The sequence below is a fragment of the Sminthopsis crassicaudata genome, chromosome 2 (genome assembly GCF_048593235.1).
Source record: "Sminthopsis crassicaudata isolate SCR6 chromosome 2, ASM4859323v1, whole genome shotgun sequence".
Classification (NCBI taxonomy): Eukaryota; Metazoa; Chordata; class Mammalia; order Dasyuromorphia; family Dasyuridae; genus Sminthopsis; species Sminthopsis crassicaudata.
In genome coordinates, this window is record NC_133618.1 from 201,597,286 (window position 1) to 201,612,920 (window position 15,635).

Sequence of the window (15,635 nt, forward strand, 5' to 3'; positions counted from 1 at the left end):
GCTCTATCCACTGTGCCACCTAGCTGCCCCGTATTACATAAAATTTAAAAAGTTTTTGAACAAATGAAATCAATGCAACAAAAATTATAAAGAAAGCAGAAAACTAGAATATTTTGCAACAAATTTTGCTGATAAAGTTTTCATTTCTCAAATATAAAACAAATTGAGTCCTATAATTTTTTTTGTAGGAATACAACTCATTCTCCAATTGATAAATGGTAAAAGGATATGAACAGTCAGTTTTCAGACAAAGAAATCAAAGTTTTCTATAATTATTATGGGCCAGAACTTGAAACAAGATACTAAGTGGAATTGAGAAGACAATGGTTAAATCTACTTTAGCATTGATTTAATCCTACAACAAATAATGGTTTCCTAGTGATATAATGATTGGTTTATATTCAGTGTACAACATATAAGCTAGAAGTTCTCAGTGTCAAAAAAGACAAGCGCACTGGAAACTCTCAGATGCTGAGAGAGATTCATTGTATTGTTCACCTTTATGGTGGCTGGAGGCTGATGCACAAACCTTTGGATTCAGAAAGATTCAGAGGGCAAAGAAGGAGGCAGGAGCTCAAGCTCTTGGAACCGAGGAAAGAGATAGGCCTCTAGGAAAGCTAATTGGGCCCTAGGAAAGGAGATAAGACTTTGAAGGAGACAAGAAAGGATTTGAACTTTAACACTTGGCTGCACTTGTGGTGATTACTGAACTGAAACAAAGGCTGCTCCCAGAGACCTCCAAGAAAACCTCAACAGAGAACATTACATTTTAGAGAGAACATTATATATAATCATAGGAAAAAATACTCTAAGTCATTATTGACTTTAGAAATGCACATAAAACAAATCTGAGGTACCACTTTATACCTATCAGATTGGTTAATGTGACAAAAAAGGGACAATACTGCATGTTGGAGGGAATGTGGGAAAACTAGGACATTAATGCACTATTAGTGAAGTTATGAACTTATCCAACTATTCTGGTGAACAATTTGGAACTATGTCCCAAGAATATTATCATGCTATAAAGGATTACATGCAGGATGATTCAGAAAAACTTTGAAAAACTTACATGAACTGATTCATAGTGCAGCTAACAGAACCAGGAGAACATTATACACAGAAACTGCAATATTGTTCAATGAAGAACTGTGAATGTCTTAGCTATTCTTAGCAATACAATGATCCAAGACAATTCCAAAGGATTAACTATTCACCTCCAAAGGAAAAAATATATCTATATCTATATCTATATCTATATCTATAGATTGAATACACACTGAAGCCTGCTGTTTTCATTTTCTTCTTTTTTTTTCTCTTATTTGAATCTTCTTTTAGAAAATGACCAATATGGAAAAGTTTTTTTTCATAATTACATATGTATATCCCATATCTGATTGCTTACTCTTTCAAGAAAAAAGAATGGAGGGAAGGAAGGACGGAGGGAGAGACAGAATTTGGAACTCAAAACCTTAAATAAAAATATTTCCAAAAATTGGAGAAAAAAAGAAAAAGCATTCTGAGGTATTTATTTCAAGAGAACTTAAACAACCAAGCGAACCTAAATCAAGGACACTATGTATTTTTTTTTAATTAATTAATTAATTTATTTATTTTCTTTGCTGAGGTTGGGGTTAAGTGACTTGCCCAGGGTCACACAGCTAGGAAGTGTTAAGTGTCAGAGACCAGATTTGAACCTGGGTCCTTCTGAATTCAAGAGAATGAAAAAAACAAAGTGGCCTAATGTTAGATTCTGAAGAAACCTCAGTGGTCTTCTAGGCAAAATAAACTTTTAAAAGAATTCCGTATATATATATATATATATATATATATATATATATATATATATATATATATATATATATATATATATAGTCAGTCTGTTTTTAAACATTGGGGGAAGGATAATATCTCTGAAATAACTCATTCCACTTTTAGAGAGTCCTGATTATTCAGACATTTATCCTGGCATCAAACCTAAATTTGTAATTTTACAATTTCCATCCATTCCTCTCAGTTAGGATCTTTAGGATCATCCAAGAATATTAAATATAATTCCTTTTTTTGTACAATAGCCCTTTATATATTTGAAGATAGTGATCAAGTTTCTCCTGCCTGGGTATCCAGGTTAAATAATTCTTCTTCCTTCAATTATGGAATAAACTCAAGGTGCTTCAAAATTCTGCTTGATCTTCTCTGGAAATTCTCTAGCTTATCAATCTTTATTAAAATATGGTGCCCAGAAGAAATAATAATATTCTATGTATCAAAGGTGGGAAACCACTTGTCCATAGGCCATATATAACCCATGAAATCATTTGGTCTAGCCCTGCCATGACAATTGCAGGTGACAATAACCTCCCACTACTTGAATTCTTTAAGTTGATAATTTTGTATGGCCTGTGAATGATGTTATAAATATCCAAATGGCCCATGGCAGAAAAAAAAAAAAAAGCTTCCTTACTACTGTTACATGTGGTCTGGTCAAGACCAAGTATGAAACTATCAGCTTAGGATCAATTATCTTCTGTAAACACTGAAGTTCCTAAGAGATCTTATAACTTAATAATATGAAAATAACCACATGTAAAAGAATGAACTTTGGAGAGGGATCACTGAGATATTATATTGCTTCTTAGAACTGGGAAGGATCTTAAACATTATTCAATTTCTGAAAATCATAGATTTTTAAGAGTTGAAAGGGAACCCAGTGACCATTTAATTTCTACTCCTGGATATACTTGAAAAATAAGTCTCTGTATAGCTAGCTTATTGAGTGGGCATCCAGCCTTTGCTTAAAAATCTTCAGTGAGAAAGAAAATTATTTACTTCCTGAATTAAATCAAGGCACTATTTCACAGGAAATTCCCAGTCCACCACACCAAGAAAATGTTTCCTAACCAGTATGACAATATGGTATTGTTTGGAGCCATCAGGGAAAAATTTATCAAATAGAATATACAATGGTAGCTGTCAAACAAAAATCAGTTACTGAAGACCTGAAATGAAAACAAAACAAAACAAACAAACAAAAACAAAAAAACAAAAACAAAAACAAAACAAAAAAGCCATAAGTATTGGTAATTTTGAAAAGACACAGAAAGAATTGGCAATTCATCAGAAAAAAAGTTTATTTTTTTTCATGTTGAAAATTATATTGGAATTTCATTGCTAGGCTCACTGCTGATTCTAGATTCTTGTACAACTTCATGTGTCAAGAATGCCTAGGTTCCAGATTTGTGTTGACAGACTGCTTTCAGAGTCTCTCCTAGTATTGGAAGTAAGATCTAGATACCAGCACAGTGTTGTGGCCAGAGAGCATTGGACTGCTCATCACTGGTTATGATGAAAATCATCCTCACATCTTCCAACCTGTCCATCTGCAAACTACTATGACTATTAGCCTATATCCATTGGAGCCTGTTCACAGTCTGCCAGCACTTATTTGGAAAAATGCATATCCAAGTTCAGAGGCTGCACTTTGCATAAGCTGGTGCAACATGGTCCACTTGAGTTACAGGAAAGACTTCCTACAGAATAGAACAACTACAAAGAATATTTCCAGTGGAATTGTTGGGAAAGACTTGGAGTTCACAATCTATGATGATGATGACATGTTTCCTTTCCTGTAAGGTTTTGAAGAAAGACCACAGAGAAAAACACAGTGTGTTCAAGCTGCTGCTAAACCTTAGAGAAGGCTCATAAGCCAAAGGAGCTCTGATTTGTAGAAGCCAGTCTATGTCTATATTAGTTAGTCTAAAACGAACACCTCTATCCATATGCCAATTGTTATTTATGCTTTAAACCAGGTGCAGAGTTACAGAATGAAATGTTCTTAGGAATTTGTCCCAGAAGGATTTTTTTCCAAGAAATTAACTGAAAAATTATAATTAGGTGAATTTTCTTTAAGCAGGAAAATTTAATCATTTTCTAGAAAGAGTGGGATTATTAGCATTACTGTTTTTATATGAAGTCTGTATTGTCATTATGATTTTAAAGGCAACTATGAAATAAAATTGTTTCAATTGAAAACAGAAAAGAAAAAAAAAGGTGCCCTGGCTGAAGACTGGTGACGTTTTCTTCTTTTAGAGGCTAATGGGTAGAGATTTAATTCCTGCTTCTGCTGTTGCGTTGTACTTCCTGGCCCTTGACACAGTGGAGGTTGCACTTTGCATCTGATGGCCACCACAGCTCCTGCTGTTCCTGCAGCACCAGGCAGCAACCACCAGATCTGACTTGAAAGCTCAGATCACTGAGACTTGATAGGCTACCTCCTAACCTCCTTGGCGGCAACAATTCACCAAACCCCAGGGACCAGAAAAAAATCTTCAATAGGGTGGGTATTGAGATTGAGTAGGATTCTCTGAAGAAGCTATCAGTCTCTGGTACTACCTCATACCTCTCAGATTGGTTAATATGACAGGAAAAGATAATTATAAATGTTGGAAGGGATGTGGGAAAACCAGGGCACTAATGCATCTTGGTGAAGTTGTGAAATGATCCAACCATTCTGGAGAGCAATTTAGAACTATGCCCAAAGGGCTATAAAACCTTTTGACTCAGCAGTGCTATTTCTGGGTCTGTATTCAAGGAATAATAAAGGAGAGAAAAGGACCCACATGTGCAAAAATGTTTGTAGCCGCTTTTTTGTGGTAGCAAAGAATTGGAAAATCAATTGGGAAATGGCTGAGCAAGTTGTGGTATATGAAGATAATGGAATATTATTGTTCTATAAAAAATTATGAACAAGCTGATTTTAGAAAGACTTGGAAAGATTTACATGAAGTGATGCTGAGTGAAACAAGCAGAACCAGGAATACATTGTATAAAATAACAGCAAAAATTTATGATGACCAACTATGAAAGACTTGGTTCTTTTCAGTGGTTCAGTGATCTAAAGAAATCCCACTAGCCTTTGGACAGAAAATGCCATCTGCATCCAGAAAAAGAATTAGAAAACTAAATGCAAATCAACAGGTACTCTGTTCACTCCTTTTTTCTGTTTTTGTTTTTTTCTCTCTCTCCCATGGTTTTCCCTTTTGCCCTGATTTTTCTGCCCTGATTCATAAAGCAATTTACTAGAAAAAAAGAAAGAAATTAAAGGAAAAAATAATTTATTAGTTACTTGAGGAACATAGAATAGTGATAGCTTAGGGGAACAGCTGGCAGCTCTCCATGCCTGCCTGGTGGGGCCATTGCTGTTGCTGCAAATGCTGGTTCTGCTGCCCCTATTGTTGCAGAGAAGGCAGAAAAAAAGAAAGGAGTCTGAAGAGTCTGAAGACAACATGGTCTTTGTTCTCTTTGACTGGGAGCCCACCCTAACTCTTGAGTAAATAAATCTTTTAAGAAAAAAAATCTTATTTTACAGATGGGGAAATTGAGGCTTAGTGGAATAAGTTGATATGTTCAACAGCACACAACTTTAGAAAATTAAACAACTACAACTCAAATCCAAGTTGGTTCTTTCCAAACCCAGTTCTCTTTCTACTATGCCTCACATTACTTCATCAAAAGGAAAAAAAGATGAGAACATTTCAGCAATCCATGAAGCACATTCTTAGTGATCTCCTTTTTCAATTAGAGGAAACTAGAACCATAGACATCTTTATTCAAAATGCCATACAGATTTAGTTAGTCCTTTTCTACTAACTACCTCTTGTTCCACAATTGCTTATAAGCAAATTAGTCTCACAGACATATAGAGATTGAACAATTAGCTAGAGTGGCCTCTGCTTGCTCACATATACAAAGGGAAAACTTTTCAGAACTAGGTTAAAGATAGAAGAATTGTTATAAATTGCCAATACTTACAAATTATTGAGAGATAAAACACAGGTTGAATAAGAGACAGCATTGAATAACATATATTTATCTTACATAGAGTAGCTCAGTTATCAGCATATGTATTCTTGCTTTCCTATGTGGGCTCATATACCGTAGAATGCATTTTTATGAAAAAAAAAAATTTATGAAAGAGTAAAAGTATTAGAAAAGTATTAGTTCTAGCTTTCACTGGAATACATAGTAAGACATTCTTTTTAAAGAAGTAAGGTTTGCCTAACTCCTTGCCCTCTTAGAAGAATTATGGGGTTTTATAATTAATGAAGAAAATTTTTCAGGTTCTCTCCGTAAAAATAATTTTCTGTGAAAATATTTGTGTATGTACATACATATGTTCCTGTTAGTATGTATTATATATGTGTGTGTTTTATATATAATAGCCTGTATATGCATAAATATAAATATACTTTGTGTCTGTATTTATATATGCATATGTGTGTACAAATATTTCTGAATGTATATATACATATGCATGTATATAGAGACATATATATACATAGTTTATATACACATACATGTGTGTATGTATATTATGTATATGTACATACATATTTACACACATGAATATGATGGGATTTATTCAGCTAAGAAAATTCCGGTATCCCTGAAGGGTGATTTGGCAATAATAAAAATAAATACCTTTTATATATGGCTACTGGAGGCAGTTGTGGCTTAATAGGTAAAGATCTATCTTCAGAGTCAGCAAAATCTGAATTCAAGTTCTACCATTGACACATAACAGCGATGTGAGCCTGGGCAAGTCACTTAAAGTCTCAGTCCCTATGCAGCTCTCTAAGATTGTTAGTTGAAGAGCAAGAGACAATTAATCTTTTATAATAAATGATCTTCCTCATTGAGAATTCCCTATACCAATGAAATCATGAGACCAGTTTCCTCTATCTCCTCACTTCTCTCCCCCATAAAAGACCACTAGGACAGAGATATTTAATAAGTTTAACATATTTTAAAATAAGGACAACAGAAGAAATTGAGGTGGTATTGTCTTGTTCATTCTACTGTGATTTCCCATATTGATCTTTAGATAACTAGAAATTCTTAAGGTCAAAGACCCTTTTATATTAAAGCCAAAAAGATCTCAAACTGCATTGACTGCTAATGCAACCAGGCTGTAAATGAAATGTATTTAATTGCCTGAAGCACAAAAACAGCCATAGATATGCAAGGTTTGTTTTGTTTGGCCCCCAAAGGACAGAACTCAGCAGAGGAGCATATTTTGCCTTAATAGAAGAAAAACAGTTCTTCACAATTGGTGTGGTCCACAGGTGGAATATGTGTCCTTGGTAAGTGGTGCATGTTCCCAAGTATTAATTAGTTGTTCTTCAAAAAGAATCAAAGTACACACTTGTTTGAAGTTTTGAAAAAACAATTCCTATTCACTTGCATGTTTAAGTAACTATCTTCTCAGGGCCCCAATTGTGAGATTTGATAATTTAATACACTGTTGGTTATATATAGGGAAAAGGAAAGTGAGGGAGAGAGAGAGCAGAATGAAAGGGAAGAAGAGTAAGAAAGGATAAGAGAAAGGGAAAGAAGGGAAGGGAGGGAGAGTAAGAGAGGGAGATTGTTAATATAATTTAATTAATATATCGAACCCCTAGCAATTCCTTCTACCAACACAAGTCAACATCTTCTCTGTGAAATGTTATCTTCAAGAGTTGCTAAAAGCAAAAATTTTCTTTTACCTCATAAGTGTTTGTCATGATAGAAGTAAGTGCACTGATGAGGGTGACAAAACTTTCCTGCAAGTGGTAATCGTGTTTCCATGAGTTTGTAATTTACTCCTGTTGGGAAGCATATAAGCTTGTTGATTATGTGAGATTTGATTGTAAATCTACATTAGTTTAACACTCATATTCATGGTAACCACTCTTGAAAAACTTGTATTAAGCCCCAACTTCAATAAACTGGCCTTCCATTGCTAATCTTGTTTTATTCAGAGTTGCTATTTGGATGGGAAATCTACCAAGTTCTCTTACAAAAGATTTCTGTCTTTCAAATCTGCTGGATTTTATGTTGTCCATGAGTGAGCATGTCTATGAACCAATGGCGAGTAGAATCATTTTCACAAAAGTTTTTGTCCTTTTGTGTGTTTTAACCACAAAGTAGAATCCCAATCTGCCATAATAAGCAGGCCAGGGTTAGGTTAAGTGAAGCAGACAATTTTGAAGGCATCTTTTCTGGTTTTTTCCTCACACTGGTTGATAAGCAGTACAATCCTTAAAAAAAAAAAAAAAAAAAAAAAGCTGCTCAGACACCAAGGAGATTGCAGAATCTCACTACTGCTTTGGTGTAGTGACAAAATGGCCCTATGTGGATGGCTGCCTGTATGCTGAGTTGTGACTATAGCTCTCCATGTTTCTGAACCTGCTACTCTTGTTACTTGCCTACCACCATAAGGCTCAAAGGTAGACAAAAATGATGAAATGACATGGGTGATATCTTTTGACTCCCACCAAATGAAAATAGATCTAAGATCTAAATGAGAGAAGGTTATGTGAAATTGTAGACCTAACTCTTCCTGAATCATTAGAATTTGAATGGCAAGAAGAAAGTCAAGCTGACTGATGATGGCTCAGGATGTAATGAATACAATAGACAACTTTGATGTCTAACCAAGGTCTAAACACTTCACAGAGTCTACTTCAGCAACTTTCATTGCCTATTGGAATAAATTGTTCACATCCACTTATTCCACTGAAGAAGTCTTGACATGCTTGGGGTAGACACCTTACTCACCAATGGGCATTGTTTTCCTTTAACCTGATTTGACTTTTCTGCCAAAATGTTTTTTTGTTTGCTTGTTTTTTTGTATGTTTTTGTTTTTGTTTTGTTTTGTTTTTTGGTTTTTGCTAGTGTATGCTCCCTAAGCAGGCTATAGTTTCTTGGAGCCATAGGTGAGAGTTGGATGGCAGATGGACACTAAAGGTAGAAAGCAGCCCTGGGAAAAAGGCTTAATTTCTCTCACATCAGAGATATTATTTTTCATTGATCATTCTGTACACTCCATGAAAAAAGTTCTCCTCCAACTAGCACTGCACCATCCATATGTGGAATCATCAGTTATAGCAAATGGAGAAATTTTGAATGCTGTAGCTTCATTTTCCTTGGCAGAATGTATCCAAGGATGTACACATAGAAGATGAGATTGACACACAAATTGCCAGAGCTCCCTGAGTTTGGGAGGCTCCAAAGAAAACTGTGGGAAAGAAGTATAAGGCTATCTACCAAACTGACGGTCTACAGAGTAATTGTGCTTATCTTCTTGCAGAAAGCCTAAGATATCTGGAGTCTACCAGTGCCATGGAAGAAAACTGAATCTCTTCCATTTGAATTGTCTTAGGAGGATTCTGAAGATCACCTCTCAAGGTAATATACTGGATACTGAGGTCTTTTCTTGAGCTGAACTGAAAAGCATTCAAATTTTATCATAGAAAGGACAACTCTAATGAGCTAGCCACTTTGTTCAAATGTCAAACATGCATTTGCTTAAAAGACTATTTTATAGTGAATTAGTATTAAGGAAAGTTCTCATGAAGGTCAGAAGAAGCAATACAAAAACACTTTCAAGGTCTCTCTGAAGAACTTTGAATTTGACTGTGAGACATAGGAAACACTGGCACAGGATAACCCAGCATGGTATACCTACATCAAAGAAGGCACTATATTCTATGAACAAAGTAGTATTATATAGCTCAAGAGAAATGTGAGATGCACAGATTTTGAGACATCTCCATTTTAAATGTTCATAAGGGCTATTTTTGCCTGACCTATGGTAGAACTTTCCAAATTCATATTGGTCTGATTTGCAGTCAGGCACATTATACATTGACCCTGACATAGTAATATAATTTTGTTCCCTTTCAAATTTGAAGGGCAACAATCAACCTATCAAAGCAAAGAGTGGTTAAATTATTTGCCCAGGATCACACAGTTAAATGTATGGTAACTGGGACTGGAATCTGAGGGGAAAATGAGATCTTTTGCTCCAAATCAGCAATGTACATGTTTATTTCCAACTCAGTGGACAATTAAAAGGTTTTTCCTCATAAGTTAATTAGGTAGTCTTTTGTTATCATAGGAATAAAAAGGTCAGAGGATACCTACTTATATTCTGAAGCTGAGAATAAGGTCCCTTTATTACATACAACCAGAAGCAGGGTAACCAACTCTTGGGTTAGAACCAGGAAAGGTATATTGTATGTGCTACAAAAACTGGAATCCTTGAAGAACTCTTTGAAGTTGATATAAAACAGGAATCCATTCCAAACATATTGGATGACAAGTGCAAAGTCATAGAAATAGAAGGAGGGTCATGTGAGCAGTAGAGATAATACGAGATTGATGGGATCACAGAGTATGGGATGTCTAATAAAACTGAAAGTCAACTTTCTAGATTCATGAAAGGTAAGTCAGTTGTCCAAAATCACTTAGTAAGTGTGAATGGCAGGAGTCTCATGACTCCAAAGCCAGTGTTCTTTCTACTGTATTGTATATCTCTATCAACAAGCATTTGTAAGTGCTTATGATTGCATTGGGTGCAGGAGATATAAATACAAAGAATTAAGTACTTCCTATTTCTAGGCATTGTCATTCTAACAGGGAACATGAGTATATAATATGAAGGGAATAAATGCAAATATATCTAAATTAATTAAATGTGAGGTAATTTCTGAGGACACTAGCAGCTGCAATCAATACAAGTTTTCCATAGAAGGGTTACAAACATGAGTTATGGATGAATGATAGACAGATTCTTTCCCCTTCTACTTCAGAGCAGGTCTTATCCTCTCACTGCTTCCTGCCTGCTAAAAGGAAGGAAGGAAGAAAGAAAATTATGTGTTTACATGACTAATTTGGAAATATGTTTTGCATGATTGCACATATATAACCTATATTGAATTGCTTACTGTCTCAGGGGAGGAGGAAGAGAGGGAAGAAAAGGAAAAATTTGAACTAAACTTTTTTCAAAGAAATGTTATAAATTATTTTTACTTGTGATTGGGAAAAATACAATATTTTTTAAATTAAGAAATCATGAGGTTTTAATTTTAAATTTTCTAGAAATTGTTTTAATGCTTAATAATGTAGTTTTTAATTGGATTTTATACTTTACAAGTTTTATTGCAGAGATAGAGATACAAATTGAGAGATTAACAAAGAGAGAAAGACAGAGACAGATTAAGAGAGAGAAGGGGGGGGAGAGAGAGAGAGAGAGAGAGAGAGAGAGAGAGAGAGAGAGAGAGAGAATGAAAAACAGAGAGAGACAGAGAAAAATAGATAGAGGCAGACACAGAGACAGGGAGAGACAGAGACAGACAGATGGAGAGACAGACAAATTGATAGAGAAAGAGAAAAACAGAGAGAGACACAGAGAGAAAGAGAGAAACAGACAGACATGGAGAAGAGAAAAATAGAGAGAAAGAGATAGACAGACAGAGACACATACACAGAGCAAGAATAAACCTGCTTAACTAAACCAAATTTAGGGTTAGCCCACAATAATTACTAAGTAATATGAAAATAGTTGTAAACTGTTTCAATTTAATAAACATTTACTAAAGTAGCTGCTCTGTGATAGGTGCTGTGCAAATATTACCTCATTTAATTCTCACAACAACCTGAGAGATAGGTTCTATTATTATTTCATATTATAGTTGAGGAAACTAAGTAAGAAAAAAAGTTAAAGTGACTTGCTAGTAACTGTCTGAGACTGGATTTGAATTCATATCTTCCTTACTGACTTTAGGCTAAGCACTCTACCTAGAATGCTTTTAATAAATTGGTCAGAACTCTATGATGTACTAAAGTTGTATCTCTCACCACTCAGATTTTTCCTTCCTATTGACCTTAAGATTTAAAATTGACTTTTTGAGGTCTCCATGGCTGGTAAAGAATACCATGACCATCCATTAGTTTATGGAGTCCTAGGCAAGTTTGTCTTTTCTTTTCCTTTTTTTTTTTAATTAATTTTTATAATTATAACATTTTCTTTGACAGTACATATGCATAGGTAATTTTTTTTTTTTTAACAACATTATCCCTTGTACTCCCTTCTGTTCCGAGTTTTTCCCCTCCTTCCCTCCACCCCCTCCCCTAGATGGCAGGCATTTTCTTTTCCTTTTACAGTCTTGTGAAGGTAAGTAATGCCTTCCCCCTTCCCAAACCCTTTGGCAGCAGGGTATGTTACCTTGACATTTGCATCAAGTGACAGTGGTAAAGATAGAGGCAAAACAATCCAGAAAGAAATCCTCCTACAAAGAAATAACATTGGAAAGCAAAGAGTACATTTGGCATTTATTAGATTACTCAGTGGAGGTAAAATATAGAATAGCTTATGAAGAATGCTGTTGCCAATTTCCCATTAAGGCTTGTATACCAGCTTCTTAACTGACTATAATCATTTTATGATTGTTTCTAATACTGAATGTGGAATTAAAACTGCCTATCCATACCTGACTCACTTTTGGACTCTAAAAATCTGATTACTTGCTTCATCCTCTTTCTCCTTCCAAGTTACACTTCTCATTGGGCAAGTTTACTTAAAATAAGGTCAAAAATAAAACTGTTCCCAAGGTATTTTAAGTGGGTGCAGAACTGGAGAACCGAGAAATTTTGTTCACCTATTGAGATACAAGCAACTGCAGAGCAGTGGGATCTAGGACAAACCATGAGGACAGGTGAGAGATAGAAATTGTTGCCCCTCGTGTCTATAACCATCTAGCTAGTCAATGTGCCATGCAGACATGAGAACGGATAGTTCAAAGGTAAAGATATGGGAGGTGGAAGATCCTTATGTAAGATACTGGAAGATAGTGTAGCTAGATTGCAGTGAAGAAAGGGGACTAATGTCTGTTGAGGCTGGAAAGACAGATGAAGACCAGATTATGAAGAGTTTTAAAAAGTAATTTAAGGAGTTTCTATTTTATATTAGAAGCAATAGGGAGGCACTAAAGTATATTGAGTAGGGGAGTGACATTGTCTTATCCACACTTAAGAAAATCACTATGGCAGCATTGTGAGGGATGAAATACAGTCATGAGTGTCTTGAAGCTAGACGGTCATTTAAGAGAACATTTCAACAATCCAGACAAGAGGTATTGAGGATCTGAAATAAGATAATAACTATATGAGTTGAGAGGAAAAATTCAGTGGGAGACATATGTGATATAGAAAGGGCCAATTTGGTAATTGAGAGGATAAGTGAGATTAGATAAAGTGAGGAGAGAACAATAACACAGTATGAACCTAGGAGAGGAGGGAAATGTTGGGATTCTTTGTAAAAATAGAGAAGTTTGGAAGAAAAACAAATTTTGCAAGAGAGAGAAGTTCTTCTATGAACATGAGTTTGATATATCTTGGAACTTCCTTTTTGAAGTGTCCAAGAGGCAATTGGGACTAGCGTTTAGAGGAAAGAGTAGAGAGTTGGATGGAGCAGATTGCAACCAACGTATGCTCAACCATATTGTTGAGAACTAAAACTGTTCTTTGTCATCCTGACAATTCACCATGGCATGTCCACCGAATAAGGAAAGATTCCCATAACAATGGAACTTGGGACTGTGCTTACATTCCAATAGAATGGGATAAAATTGTTCCATGAGAAACAATATAAGGGATAATTTCAGAGAAACCTTTAAAAAGTTGTTTAAATAGTCAATTGAGTAAATCAATAAAAGCCTCTTTAATATTTAAAGTAGGTAATAAGTTACTATGCCTAGTTAGATTTACAAAGTGAGAAGACATTTTGATTATTCAGTAAATACTACTAAGATCTGGGTACTTCTCTAGGTTTTATAGAAAGCTTGTTTGAATTGTCTTATAGACTTGGTACTACCCTGTGGGATTTGTAAAATCATTGAGATAAGTAGAATATTCAAGAAGAAAGAAGGAATTTTGGGAGTGGGAAGAGGAAGAGTCTAACTAATTTCTATCTTCAACTTCTTCCATTTTCCCATCCTGATCAGAAATGGACCTCAGGAGTTTTTTAACTTTCCAGTACAATCCTAGAAGAATGAATAGGACAGGTGATAGTATCGAGAATTAAAGACAGAATGGATTAGAAGAAGAAAGTAGATACAAGGTTTATAATTGGTATAGCAGAAAACACCACAATAACTAAAGGGAACATTTAAAGGACTCCTGCAAAGGAGTTTCCAAAGCTAACTTCCCTTTTTCAATGTATACTCTAACTTAAATTAATTTCCCCCGTAGATTATCTGTATTTGTAGGAGAATATACCATGGATTTTGGGGAGATATTTTGTACTAATTGTTCTTACCATACCACTTTTTAAAAACGTAATCAAGTCTAGTTGACTGATTACTATCAATTGGTAGAGGCTCAAGAGCTTAACATTAGAAAAAACTACTCCCTAACTCCTGAGATAAAACTTTAATGTTTTAAAAAGAAGAATCTTCTTTAACAACCCATTTTTATAGAACATCCTATATATGAAGATTAAAGGTTTCCTTGTTGCCTACTTCTCTGGCTACTGCTCTATAACAATATTGTGTATGCTGTCCAAAAGAATAAGCATTATATATTGAATTGAACATTGGATTTGGATTCAGGAAAACCTGTTTTTAAAGCTTTCATGTGACTCTTACTAGCTATGTGGCATTGAGCAAATGACTTAGTGTGTTTGAATCTTAGTTTTCTCATCTATAAAATCAGGAGGGATGGAATGGTAGCTGAGTTCTGTTCCAGTTTTAGATTCATGATCCTTCTCTGACATCACATGAATGTGACTTTGGATGTTTCAGTGATTTCAAATCAAGAACTTGATTTCTCTTATGGTATCAGAGATGTAGAGCTGGGAAGAGCCTCAGAGGGCATCTAGTTCAATCTCATATTTATAGGTGAAGAAACTAAAGGTTAAAGAGATTAAATTACTTTCCCACCGTCCTACAACTAGTAAGCATTAGAGTCAAGATTTGATCCAGAGCCTCTGACTTCAAAATCAGAGCTATTTTACTGACATTACATTCAAATTCCATCTTTGACATAATGCTATTTCAGGGAGTATGGGCAAGTCTTTCACCTCCTTTGACTTTAGTTTCTTCATTTTTCTAATATCATATATCTGGATCCAACCTCATCAGGATATTGTTTCAAAGGGTTGTTGGTAGAAAAGAGCTTTTGAAATTTTTGCTATTGTTGTTCAGTGATGTTCAACTCTGTCAGCCCAGGACCATAGCACACCAATGCTGTCCATAGGATTTTCTTGATAAAGATACTAAGGTGATTTGCCATTTCCTTCTCCATCCAGGGACATCTCCAGTCTTCCTGATTTATATCTGGCCACTGGAGCCAAATGGTTCTGGAGGAGAAAGTGAGATGGATGACCTTGCACAGCCTTCCCTTACTCAAATCCAATTCACTTGTCTGTCATCGTATCACCTCTCTGATGCCATTGGTCCTCTTCAAGAACAAAGGACAAATAACAGCAACCTCTCCAATGGATTAAGGCAAAAAGATCACTAGATTCTAGACAGATAATAAGCTGTCTGAGATAAGATTTGAACTCAGATCTTCCTGAGCTCTTCCTCAGTTCTATCTAGAGAGCAACCTAGAACCCTCAAAGTCACTTTTAAATATTAAAGAACTATAAAAATGTGAATGATGATGGTGATGATGATAAAGACTATCATCTTTAACTGGTTCTTTCAAACAGCAACACTTAAAGTACAGTTCGGATTAATTGTATGTCTTACATATTTGGTCCAGCCTAAATTTGGAAAGGATAGTAATATCATCTAGATTTAGAAAGAGTC

At 35.1% G+C, this 15,635-nt stretch overlaps 1 pseudogene; it reads left to right on the top strand.

Annotated features, from left to right (window-relative positions):
- Positions 1–2,889: 2,889 nt before the first annotated feature.
- LOC141552704 (proteasome subunit alpha type-1 pseudogene) lies at positions 2,890–3,721 on the top strand (annotated as a pseudogene).
- Positions 3,722–15,635: the final 11,914 nt, after the last annotated feature.